This window comes from Haliotis asinina, chromosome 8 (assembly GCF_037392515.1).
Source record: "Haliotis asinina isolate JCU_RB_2024 chromosome 8, JCU_Hal_asi_v2, whole genome shotgun sequence".
Taxonomy (NCBI): Eukaryota; Metazoa; Mollusca; class Gastropoda; order Lepetellida; family Haliotidae; genus Haliotis; species Haliotis asinina.
Genome location: NC_090287.1, coordinates 66,705,086 through 66,719,392, shown reverse-complemented (window position 1 = coordinate 66,719,392; position 14,307 = coordinate 66,705,086). Strand labels below are relative to the sequence as shown.

At 46.0% G+C, this 14,307-nt stretch overlaps 1 protein-coding gene across 1 annotated transcript in view; it reads right to left on the bottom strand.

The window, feature by feature from the left end:
* Nucleotides 1-14,307, bottom strand: part of LOC137295359 (uncharacterized) — a 76,475-nt gene that overhangs the window by 39,563 nt on the left and 22,605 nt on the right. The gene's annotated exons all lie outside the window — the stretch shown is intronic.

The window sequence follows — 14,307 nt, the reverse complement described above, 5'->3', positions numbered from 1 at the left end:
TGATAATAATTCAGGGGTGAACTTCATACCCATGAAGTGTATGTTGGCAGGTAGGAAGATATTGGTTAGTGATATCTTGTTTTCCACGGTCACGTTGACCCCCTGCAGACTGGTGTTGGAGCCGACACCCACCCGCACGTAAACATTGCAAACTTGAAACTGATGTTGTTTGCCCCACCCGAGTTTGATCCCCTTCACGATCTCGACATTATTCCCCGATGGTTCCCCTAGGTAGACTTTGATGATCAGTGTTCCGTTTGCCGGTAGACCCTCTAGTGCCTTGACCACGCCTTCGAATTCTGACACCAACTGCAATTTCACGTTTTGTATGGCCGGTTTACTCGATAGCATGTGGGCTACCATAGTGTTGACTGGGCTGACGACTACGCTACGTCTCTGAGTTGGGACGTAAGCCACGAGCAGGATTCCATTGTTCACGACTTTGTTTAGGTGGTTGTCTTTGTTATCTGTGAACACGTAAGGGGAGACGAGTCTAATATTGAGAAACCAGTCGTCGTTATCTGGTAACAACACCCACTTGTCATCTTCGGTGAAGACGAGTATATATGGTTTGTTTTTGACGACGGTAGTGCTCTCAACATCGTCTAAGTCGAACAGTTTACCCCCGAACGATGGGTATATTACCCAGTTGTCATCACCGGTGTTGACAAGGGTGTACTTAGTGTTGACTGTTGCTCTTGTGGTATCTATCATATCACTTAGGGTTCCACCGGAGGGGATTTCAACGCGTTTGTAAATGTTGTTTTTTAGTTGCAAGGCATACGATTTACCATCTACTCCGGGAGCGTCGAAACCGCGTGTGTCTCCGAGGTCGGAGATCCCGATATTGACGCATTTTTTCACTCCGGGCCCTTGTGCGCTGGTCATGTTACATGAAGTGTTAAGCTGAGGTATCCTATATTTACAGGATTATGATTTATATCTAACACCGATATTGTCAGCTCAGGTATGTTGCCCTGGGTTAATCTCTTATACTGCCGTGGTGAAAACGACTCGGTTCTACCGTCGTTGAATTTCTCAGTTTTCACCGGCACTGCTCTCAGTATAGTGGAAGGGTGACCTCCTTGAATGTTGTACGTTGTGCTCACCTGACTGAGATGAATGTATAGCTCTCGGTACGGTACTAGGTCGGGTAACTTAGTGCCTGTGACTGTTGTTGTTGGTTTTATCTCGTCAGGAGACATATCGAGCATCCTTGCTAATGGTCGGCCGAGCCTCAAAGGGTTTATTCCATTGTTGATTAACACCACTGTGCCGTTCGAGTCGTTCATCTTGAGTTCGGCTCCCAGGGGTTTGAAGACCTCGTCGTTTAGAGAGCACACGCTGTAGTAGCCGTCAGTTATCTGACTGCGAGTTCCACTGACGAACAGCTTATTGTTGCTGATATTAATGTTAGTCCATTGCGGTAGGTAGGTGATATCGCAGAGTGCGACTTCGAGTTTACCTGACGTGTTATCGATCGCGTGCGTCAGCTGAACGGCCTCACCGCTCGTTATTCCTGGAAGTGTTATGTACATATTACATATATATTTATTATATAATAGTTTTAAAATGTATTCCCCTGGTGTGTTTTACCCTAAACTGGACGTAGATTTCTCCCCCATGAAGATCGTGGTTGCTCCTGAGTTGTATTTCAATGCCCAGCTTTTAGATGTGTTCGATAAGTATAAGCTTTCGGTGACTAACATCAAGGCAGTACACGCTTGGTTCAACAACCCTATGCAGTTCTGGCAGAATCAATTAAACTTTGCCGTGTGGTGCGCTACAACGGGGTGTGGTGTGACATTGACCGACACTCGGCGTGGACCGCTGAGTCAGTCTGTGTTCAAGTTCCACGTGTACTACCAGGTCAGACGTATCCTTAAAGAGATCAGCGCCCCCCTCCCACAGGACAAAGCGTGGGACGCAACAAACAACCCGTACGATAGACGGGTCTACGAACATATTTGCAATGAATTCGAAATAAATCCGAAGACGGATTGGCGTTTGCCGGGGCCGAACCACGGGTTGGGTATTCCTTACAGCGATGGGCTCTCAGTAAAAGCATTTAAGAAAGATTTACTAAAAAACTTTATGAAACGAAAAATGTTTAGTCCTGAGAATTTTTTCCGTGAATTAGATGAAATTGTTCCTAAACCTACCAAATATGGACCAAAACCAGTGAAAGATGCAAGTGATGATTTACTGAAACGAGGTATACTTAGGCAGGACTTTGCTTTGTCGAGTAATGAATGGAGGGATGATCGTATGGACTTTAAAGGTGGTGTTGCTTTCATAATCCAAAAAGTGGAGCAGGAGCAGTCAAACACAGATGGGTGGAAAATGTTCATGCTGGACACGTCGAAGGGATTCACTCGTGCCGGTGTAGTCAGGTTGAATGACTCGATTCGAACGTACGTGTGGGCGCTGTTGGGTGCTCAGTCGATGACGCGTTCCAACATCATCGGTAAGGGAACTGCTTTCGACGCTCAGAAACAGTTCGTTGCCAACGTTGAGGATGCTATCAATTCTCCAGTTGATCTCCCGCGGGCCATCAACCGTTACCAAAACGTGTTAGAATACGCCAGATCGAAAGTCAACTACGTGTTCGGCGTGGGGTTGTACATGGCTCCGAGTGATATGCAACTGAGAATAAAAAAAGTGGTGGGTTATAACAACAAAATAGTCATAGCCACGAAGGATCAAAAGTTGGGTATCAACCCCCGATATTAACACCACCTATATCCCACACATCCAACCACGTGAAAAAGGTATAGTGGCGCCACCTCCGGAGTCTAAAGTTCATGTGGAGGTACCCCCCACACACTCTCATATTCATGTGGGGGTACCCCCCTATCAGCAGCATATTGATAGTAAAACGGCCCTGGTGGTTGGTGGGGTAGCTTTGGGACTTATTTGGTTAAAGATTTCTTAGCCGATACGTACACCAGACCCGCCACGGCGACGATGGCTGCCCACAGGTTTTGACTGAGCCACATGGCAGTTTTAGACAGAGCGCTCAACAACCACGAGACGATGCTACCCAGGATGCCGGGAAGGGCTTCGGCGGCTTTACCAGCCAGTTTAGCTAGGCCTTCACCGAGTTTTTTGATCCAGTCTTTAACACCCCCACCGCCAGTGGGTGTGGGGGTAACTCCCCCACCGGCAGGCCCCACAGGGGTTCCCCCTGTCAGTGACACCACTAAGGTTGATATAATGAAACCCAATGCAGTCAGAATGCTGGCGATGGTGATCCCTTGCTCCCGGAACAATATCCGAATCCTGTTGGCTAAAGTTGTATCCTCATTCAGTATTCTATCGATTGTTTCCCGAATACGACTGATCTGGGATCGAAGCTGTTCACGATTCGAGGAAGCGGCTTCCAATCGTGTACGTCTCTCGTCTTCTAAATCACGTATTCGTTCATTGATACGACGCTTCATATCATCGTTTTCAGTTTCGTTGAGTTTGGTTTTTTCCCTAGCGATGTGCTCGTCGATTTCGTTCAGTTTTCCCATGTTGTTCACGAGCTCTCCACGCACGCGTTTCACGGCTTCGTCTAAGCCGTACAGTTCCCTTACCGGAAAGTCAAACCCCGGTAACGGTTTGTCCCAGTAGGTGCTCAACAGTTTTTCTATGCTGTCCGAGGCTTCTGTAGCACGCTCTGGTGTCATTTCATCTCTAGTGGTGAGGTGGGATCTGGTAGCTTGCAGATCTTCTTTAACGGCCTTAGGTATTGCACCACCGTAATTACGCATGTTTAGATTTTCACGGATAAATTCGACACCACCATGGCGGCTGGCTAGAGTTGACAAGGCCAGTGGTTTTTTAGTGCGCTTGTCAAAGAGGCCAACCTCTGGTTTAGACTTAAGGCGTAGAACACCCTTATTATCAATAAAAAATTTTTTATAGTATCGACCCTGTGGTTCAACGTAGTTTTTAGAGCTTTTTAATCCTTCGTAATAATCATCTACCGTTGTTTCCAAAAGTTCTTGGCTCAATGGCGAACTAGTAAATGAGGTCTCCTGCACATCGGATGCCTGGGCACTATCGTCCCACATCTCATTCATAGGTATGTCTTCATCCATTATTTAGTATTAAAATATATTTCCTTTATATAATAATGTACGGCAGAAAATTAGATCCTTTCAGAAGATTGAGAGAGCCATTAGGAGCCAGAGCCGTGCGACAGTCGGTGACCATCACCAACAATCCCAGCAAGATAGACCAGAATCAAACTCTGCTGGTTAGATTTCCAAACCTTGGTGAGAATGACCTCATTGTACCAGGCACTGTTCGACTGGCGTTCAATATCACGTTGACCTCCGTCAACGATAAACGCGAGCTAGTGCGGAACGTGGGGCGAGCTATCATCAAGAAAACGACCGTCAAGATCAGCGGTAACGAGGTGCTGAGCATCGACGACAGCGACGTGTTTCACTGCTACAAGGATCTCTGGAAAAGCGATGGAGAACGAGTCAATGATGTGTACCAGGGCATCAGCAAATCAACCCGGGCGCGCATAGGGTATGTCTTCACGCAAGACCAGCAAGACAAGCTATCGGCCGGTGAAAAGGCCATCGCTCTAGCATACGGAAATCGATTCTGCGTGCCGCTCGACTTCGAGTTGCTCACGGGACACGCGCCGTTTTACCAGGCCGCGCTGGGTGATAGGCTCGAATACGAGCTCACGTTTAACGACTATAGCAAAGTAGTGCATACGCCGAACGGTGATGAGGCCAGTTATGCTATAGACAACATCTCTCTGGAGTTCGACATGGTCACTAGCCCGGAGCTGGCCAGGCAGGTTCGAAGTCAGTACTCTGGGAAGATGGCTATCCTATACGATCGCGTACTGAGGCATAGATCAATCGTGCGAGATAAGAGCGACACTGTGTGGAATATCAACCTGAACGTACCGGCGAGATCGATGAAAGGTATCCTGGTCGTCCCCGTGGAGGATTACGAGCCATTCCAGAGGGACAGCGAGAAGTTTTTCAACCCCGAGATTGAAAAGGTGGAAGTGACCATCGAGGGCGTGCCCAACCAGCTGTTCAGTCATGGTATGAGACCACACCAGCAGTGGGATGAGATAAAAAAGCTACCAGTGGGGGATTACATAACAAAGGACCTGGACCTAAGCTCCGTGCAGATCGGTGAATACCTGACCACCAAGTACACCCTATGGTTGGACATGCGATCCACGGATGATGATAAACTGCACGGTAGCGGGCGCCGTATAGATAACGGCAGCGAAGGGATAACCATCCAGATTACTAAGAAGGCTCAAACCGCTGGTAAGTTGAAATTATATCTGTACGTAATTATGGACGCGCAACTTAATATAGACAATGGGAGATTCGTGCAAGCCATCTACTGATGGGGGGTACCCCCCCACACCCCCCAACAATAAACTGCCCCACCTCCCCACTGACCCACACTGCGCTATCATATGCGGGCAGACTGGCTGTGGGAAGACCGTTTTCGTGTTGGATATGTTGGAGGGTTACTACAAGGATGTGTTCGATAACATCGTTATCATATGCCCTACTCTGAGCATGAATAAATCGTACGCGCGACCTTGGGTGATGACAGACCCGGACGTACACAAAATCGACCCTGGAACACGCCTGCAGGACTGGTTGAAAGCTCTTCACGAGAAATTTAAAGGGGAACCGACGCTGTTTATACTGGACGACTGCAGCGCTAATCGTGAGATAACAAAAAAGAGAGACATGCTATCGTACCTGGCCTTCTCCGGGCGGCATGCAAATCACAGCGTCTGGGTGCTAACGCAGAAGTTCAACTCGGTGTTGAAAGACCTCAGGGAGCAGACGCGATGGGTGGCCTTATTTCACTGCAAGGACAGGGATTCGTTCGAGGAGTGTTTGAGAGAGAACGATGTGATGAGTAAATTAGAACGGGAACGGGTGAAGAAACAGCTCGCTGAAACTAAACACGCTAAGCTCGTACTAAAGACCGACCAACCAGTAGCATATATAGTTTGCTAAGCAAAGCTAAGCAAAGCTAAGCAAAGCTAAGCTAAAGCTAAGCATAGCTATGATATTTGAAGTATTTGTCGTGTGCAACTTAACCTTCATTTCTCTGTGTTTTGTCTGCATCGGGTATTATATAGTTAAAACTAAATCTTACTTGTTATATTATAAGATGGAGTGTGAGGAATTGCTCGAACAGTTGGAGGGTACCCCCACTGGGGATTCCCCCAAGCGAGAGAAACTGGTGGCATTGGCTGTTGGCGGCAAAGCCAAACATTACTTTGGAGACTACACTCCGGATAAAATTCACAAAATGTCAGCCGAAGAAATAGATAAGCTGTACGCTAGATACGAGTCCCGGCTCGGAGCAGAAATGACAAAGACAATAGGATCGGCTATGACCCAGATATACACCGGTATTGTGTCACATTTCCTTCCCATTCCACCAGAGCGCCGACTTTACCTGTGGGAGGACCTCGAGAAAGACCCTTTTATCGAACACGCCGTGAGCTCTATCAGCTGCGGGCTGTACCACAAATATGGTATGTTGTTGGCTCCAGTGACGGCGGCGATTATCACGGCAAAACATTGTCAATTTGAGAGAAAGAATAATAATAATAGTATAGATGGATGCTGCACAGGAAACAGTGGGGGATACCCCCACACCCCCAACAGTGAGTTCACAGGAACCAGTGACGGTGGAGGTACCTCCAACAGTAACCAGACAGAAGAATCCTAAGAGAGTAGCTGCCGGTAAAAAACGGTGGTGTCACCAACATAAAGTGACCAATCCAACCCGACTGTTGTTGGCTGTAGGTGTAACTGCTGCTTTGGTTATAACATGGTTATACGCCTCCCACAGTGAGCCACCACCCACCCCCAACAGTGGGGGTGTGGGGGTATCCCCCACGGTAGATCCGCATATCATGTTATAATTTTAATATTTTATATCATATACATAATGTCTGAGGGGAAAACGTTCGTCAACGACGCATACCACGCCACAGTGGTAGCCAGTCTAGCCGTAGGGTACGCTCGGTTGACTAAAATGGTGCTTAAACACCCAACTATCAAGCTAGATTTCAACCTGCAGGATATGGGTATGCTTATAATGAACCTTGGTATGGCGATGGCCACAAAAGACATCCTAGTAAAACAAGGAATAATACCTGATAATATAATGAAATAAATATAGGGATGGCCACGATAGCTATGATGGTCGGTGGGGCGTTAGTGAATGCCCTGGCATTTTCCGGGAGTAATTTCCTCTTCTCGAAACTACGAGATGGGGCTGAAATACAGGAAGAAAGGAAGCGACACGATCTCGCTACTGAGAAATTACAAAGAGCACAGGACGAGTACGTTAAAAAACGCCTCCAGAGGATCGATTTTATTAACGAACAACTCAAGCGTGAAAACCATGCCATTAAAACATTCTACGATGTCGATGAAGCAATGAAAGAATACTACCTACTAACTGGTAAACAATTGGAACCGCTCAATAAACCCACACTCGCTCAGTACTACACACCATCCAAGGGACAAATGAATCGTGAACTGGGCTTCATAGTATTGGGTATAGCAGCTACTGCGTTGGTTGCAAAGCAATTAAACTAAAATACCTATATAAGTAAACATGAGACCCGCTCCATACCGATGCGAATATATACTTATGGGGAAGACCGAGGCCTGTGGTAGGAAATGCAGGAATCAGGGGTTCTGTTGTTTCCATATGGGAAGTCCTAACTACACGTGTTCTGTGTGTGGTATCGGGGTTAAAGGACACTACTGTCTATGTAAAGCTCACGGAGCGAACGTAGTCAGACATCAACTCATCTACGAGAATAAAAAAGGCTACATAAAAGAACGTAGGCGACTGCTCAAGATAGCCACTTAAGAGTTACCTCCCCTTACTGTGAACCAATTAGACATAAGTTCTCTTAGGTGTAAACACGATGTCTACTGTAAGCGAGCTCAAGCGGGTCGCAAAACAGAGAGGTGTGATCGGGTATTCTAGAATGCGGAAGTCAGCATTGTTGAGATTACTAGGTTTAGAAGCCCCTCCTACGGTAAAACAATTAAAAGCTCAAGCAAAACAGCTTGGATACACGGGTTATTCAAACCTGGGGAGAGCCGGGTTAACCGCATTGTTATCACATGCCCCCGTAGCACGTCCCACTGTAAAACAACTGAAAGCCGAGGCACACGATTTGGGTTTAGGCGGGTATTCCCGTATGAGAAAACCACAGCTTATAGAATTATTACGACAGAATAGAGCTATTGACCTACAGTTCGTGCGCACTGAGCACGCCGTAGGCAATTATTTGAGAGGTTGGCGCATGCACGTTGATAGAAACATAGACATTACAGATATCAAGCCTCTGATAGCTGATAAGGTCAACCAGGAACTAAATAACCTAGGAAGTATCAAGTTTCAGATCACAGTGAAAATGTCGCTCGATAAGCAGGTCTCCACAGGGACCACTGAGTATGTTCAGCCTTACTTCCGAGGTAAACAAGAGGTCGTCACACATACAGAGACCATTGACGCATCAATCGATACCAGTTTTCAGCAGATACGAGAATACCTAGAACGCTACACACACTTGGGGTCCGGGTGGGCTGTAGATAAAATCGATAATGTCTATCTAGACATAGCTAACTACGTGCCGTTCAGAGGCGGGTCATACCTAGCCTTGCCTCCCTACTATAAGAACAAACATGCCATAGTAAACGTTAAGAATAGAGGAAACGATTGCCTGAGGTTAGCTATCAGGTCAGCCTTATTTCCAGCTGGCACTCATTCAGATAGGCTTTCTAGCTATCCCCAAGATGATGGACTTAATTGGGATGGTATAGATGAACCCACCCCAATATCCCAGATCACTAAAGTAGAAAAACAGAATAATCTGGCTATAAATGTCTTTGGGCACGAAGGTAACACAACAACAGTACACAGGGTCAGCGAAGTGAAGGTCAGCCGGGGGGTACCCCCCGCTCGCGTTATCAATATATTCATGATCCAGCGAGGTGAAAAGTATCACTACACATGGATAAAACATCTCAGCCGGTTGTTGCACGACCAGTCGAAACACGATGGGGAAAAACACTTTTGTGTACGATGCCTACACGGTTTCAGTCGAGCTGATTTATTAGAATCCCACCGGGATGATTGTCAAGGTGTGGGGCAGACGGCCATACGAGTCGACATGCCTAAGGAAGGTGAAAATATCCTAAAATTCAGTAACCACAAGAACCAAATGTCTGTACCTTATATTATATACGCCGACTTCGAAGCCTTAGTGGTTGGGGAATCCCCCACACCCCCTAGTGTGGGTAGCTTCACCCACAAGACACAAGAGCATAAAGCCTGTTCGTTTGGATACATTGTCGTCCGTTGTGACGGGGAAACGAAAGCTCCGGTAGTGTATAGGGGCCCTGACGCGGCTGAAAGGTTTCTAAAATGTTTGCAGGAGGAAGAAAAAATTATTAGGAATGCATTGTATAAAATCGCTCCCATGCGTATGACCCGAGCCGACAGGCTAGCTCACGCTAGTAGCACTAACTGTCACGTGTGTGAATCACCACTTAACGGTGATTCGGTGAGAGATCACTGTCACATAACTGGTAAGTATAGAGGCGCCGCTCACAACGCGTGCAACCTCAAGCTTAAAATCAACCCTAAGACAATAAACATCCCCGTTGTCTTTCACAACTTGAGAGGGTACGACTCACACTTGATCATGCAGGCCATCGCGAAAATCGATGGTAATATAACGTGCATCCCCAACAACATGGAGAGATACATCTCCTTCAGCTTAAACGGACTTAGGTTCATTGACTCGTTTCAGTTCCTCCTGTCGTCACTCGACAGTCTGGTCAAGGCCAACAATACCTTCCCTATCACCGATCGATACACAGACGCCGAGACTAGACCCCTGCTTATGAGGAAGGGTGTGTACCCCTATGAGTACATGGATAGTTGGGCCAAGTTCACCGAGACCAGACTACCCCCTATTGACTGCTTTTATAGCAAGCTGAATGAGGCGTCCGTCTCACGAGATGATTACTCGCACGCGACTAACGTATGGAATAAACTGGGTTGTAAGAACCTGGGTGATTATCACGACCTGTACTTGAGGACAGATGTACTGCTGTTAGCCGACGTGTTTGAAACATTTAGGCGGACGTGTTTAAAGCAGTATAAACTCGACCCCGCATGGTATTACACCAGCCCAGGTCTGTCGTGGGACGCCTTGCTTAAAAAGACCGGAGTTAATTTGGAATTGCTCACAGATTACGACATGCACCTATTCATTGAGAAAGGCTTGCGAGGTGGGATTTCCATGGCATCCAAACGATACGCGAAAGCAAATAATAAATACGTGAAAGGTTACGATCCTAACAAACAAACCAATCACATTCTATACCTCGACGCAAACAACCTGTACGGCTGGGCCATGAGCCAGTATCTACCTACAGGGGGATTCGAATGGGTACCCCACGTTGATGTTATGGGGGTCGCACCAGATTCGAACAAAGGGTATATCCTCGAAGTTGACTTAGAGTATCCCAAGGAATTACACACATCGCACAACAGCTATCCCCTTGCACCCGAACGTATGAGGGTGAACACAGACTGGATGTCTGAGTACCAACATAACTTGTCAGGTGGTCGTGTGACAGACGTTGAAAAACTCGTGCCTAACTTAATGAATAAGACCAAGTACATCGTTCACTATCGTAACCTACAGCTGTACCTGTCGTTGGGTATGAGGCTGACCAAAATACACAGGGTGCTCATGTTCGACCAGAGCCCATGGATGGAGCCCTACATCAGAATGAACACAGACCTACGAAAAAAAGCCACCAGTGATTTTGAGAAAAATCTCTACAAGCTCATGAACAACTCGGTGTTTGGTAAGACTATGGAGAACCTGAGGAAACGCGTGACCGTGAAGCTGGTTAGATCTAGTGAGGAAGACAAGCTCAGGAAATTGATAGCCAGCCCGGCATTCAACCGTAATAAAATATTCACAGACAACCTGGTTGCCATACACATGAAGAAAAGCCACATAAAATTCAACCGGCCTGTTTACGTGGGGATGAGCATCCTCGATTTATCCAAACACCTGATGTACGACTTTTACTACAACGAGCTCAAGAAACAGTACGGCGACAGGTGTGAAGTGCTGTACACTGACACGGATTCCCTGCTGATGGAGATTCGAACCGAGGACGTGTACGAGGACATGAAAAAACACCTCGATTTATACGACACCAGCGACTACCCTAAGACCCATGCCCTACACAGTACGGTAAATAAAAAGGTCCTAGGTAAAATGAAGGACGAGTGTGCTGGCACGCCCATAGCCGAGTACATAGGTTTGAGACCTAAGATGTACTCCATACTGAAAGCCGACAATAGTGAGATCCGGAAGGCTAAGGGGGTTAAGAAGTATGTGGTGAAACAACACATCAAACACGCCAGATTCAAGGAAGCCCTGTTCAAGACCCGTACCTTTAGACATAAAATGAACACACTTAGAAGTGATGGGCATAAGATATACGGACTGACTATAAACAAGACGTCCCTGTCGCCTATGGACACGAAACGTTGGATAGCTATTGATGGAATAAACACATACGCGTATGGACATGAAAAAATTTGAGGCTATTTACTACAGCCCGCGTGGGTACTGGAAAGGAGCTAACGCAGTAGATAAGCTAGCTAAACTAGCGCGAGTACCCCAGGAGGAAGCCAAAGCGTGGCTTGAAAAACAAGCCCTGTGGCAGATCTATTTACCGGCACCACGCTACGTGCCTAGAAGGAGGTTCGGTATTAACATACCTAATAGCATTCACCAGGCAGACCTACTGTTCCTACCCCACGATAAGAGGTACAAGTATGCCTTAACCGTAGTGGATGTAGCCAGTCGTTACAAGGAAGCCGAACCCTTGACCACGAAAGATTCGGCCCAGGTAGCCAGAGGATTTGAACGTATATACAAACGCAGCCCGCTGACGTGGCCAACAGAGCTGCAAGTTGACCCCGGACGGGAGTTCATGGGTGCCGTGTCACAACTGCTAGCCAAACACGATACAAAGGTCAGGCGTGGCACGGCCGGAGCCCATCGCAGCCAAGCCATAGTTGAGAGATTTAATAGGACTTTGGCTGAGCGCTTGTTCGGTTATCAGTATGCTAGGGAGATGACCACCCCTGGAAAACGATCGACTGAATGGGTCACGAGGTTGCCCAAGGTGGTGTCGGCAATCAACCATGAAGTCACCCGTCTCACCGGTAAGAAACCGGCAGACGCTATCAAACTAAAATCAATAGTTGCAGAGTCGGCCGCTCCATTGCGTGGGAAGGAGAAACAGATACCAGATAGGGCTCTAGTGAGGTATCTATACCAGCCGGGGGAACACGAGGGCGATAGCCGTAAGCGGGCCACCGATCCTATATGGTCAGTCAAAACTTACAACATAGATAAAGTGGATATGAAAGCCGACGAACCTAACTTATACTACTTGAGGGATGGGCCGGGTAGGGGGTTTGTAAGAGAAGAATTATTGATCGTACCGTACGGCACAGTATTACCTCCTTTCAAGGCACAGTAATTACCGCCAACTTTTTTGTAGTAGGGGTAATAGTAGCAAGAGCTAATGACCCAACCAAAGCCTTATTTAGTAAATAAGGCTTTGTAGAGACATTTCTTGAAAGTGGTCCAGAACTGTCATTCCCTATACTACTCCCCTTTCCAGTTTGTGAAGTTGCAGACAAACTTGGTACCTGAATTAATTAAATCTGTGTTTGTAGAAACTTCTTTTTGAAAGAGTGGGCTTGCTTTAAATTGAGACATGATTTGGCTGACATGTTCATATAAATGTAGCACTTTAGAAAGTACTGACTTGGCACATGAAACTCTTTTGGTAGGTCATTTGGTTTGCAGCATGATACGGCTGGATTTTGCAAAACCTGTTCTGTGTGTCAAATGGTTGGCAAACTAAATCAGAAATATCCAGCCACACCTCTGACACCCATTCCAGATTTTGAAGAGCCTTTCGGCCGAGTTTGATTTGGTTTGCCCTCTGAGTAAAACAAATCCAAGTAACGGGGACAGAAACAGCTCTTTGAGGGGGAGTGTGCGTGCGTGCGTGCATAGAAAGTGGATGGAGGGAATGGAGTTGCACACCTCATTAAAACCTGACTTTCAATGATCATTTCATAATAATTCAGGACAAAAGGGGATCCCCCTGTAGGTAATTAGTTTGTGCATACTACCATGTGTTTTTCACAGGCTATTCCTTTATGAAATACTGTTGTCATTATAAAGGTTTTGGTGAAGTTTTTCACTATATTTGGTTTTCCCAACAGTTCAGGTCAAGGTTCCAGTTCTATGTCATGTATATTACAGCTGGTTATGTATCAGTTGGGCATGACTAAATCTAGTGCATATCATCCTAAATCTCAATGAGCTGGAGAGAGCTCATCACCTTACGAATATGATAAGGACTAACAGTTTTGAGACTGAGGATCCCTATTGTGAGGGCATTCATTCGTTATTGTTTCGGGTCAGGATTTCAGTCGGTTTGACATTGTTGCTGGCCATACTGTTTGTTTATCCTCAAAGCATAAGCATAAGACTTAATGATAAGTTTGTAATAAGATTGGCTGTGTTGCATCATTTTGAACTGAAATTTCAACAGCATATAAAGTGTAAAGAGCTTGTAAAACTAGCAATGATTTGAAGGAAATCCAGTACAAGTTGAAATTACACTATGACAAGTAGTGTGAATCTATTCTAAACAGCAATGAAGATGTACTATTTTTTTTTGTATACTCCTCTCGTTGGCTCCACTTTTTCTGTTACAGCTGGTAATACCACCATTATATATCAGCTGGACCGCTGCCTGAGTGACAACACTGATCTAGACTGTGACATGTTTATATGTGGTGACTTGAACGCATATTTAGACAAGTGCAATAACCCGTCCGAGACACCCCATAAACTGTCACTTAACACAGTGGCCTAAGAGAAGCCTGTCCATGTAGACATTAGGCAGTTCATATGACAAGACCACCAATCAATTTGTTGATCAGTTGCTAAACTGTTTTACCGATAATTTATACATATTCAATAGAAGATAACAGACATACATATTCAATATAGAAGATAACAGACATACATATTCAATAGAAGATAACAGACATACATATTCAATAGAAGATAACAGACATACATATTCAATTGAAGATAACAGACATACATATTCAATAGAAGATAACAGACATACATATTCAATAGAA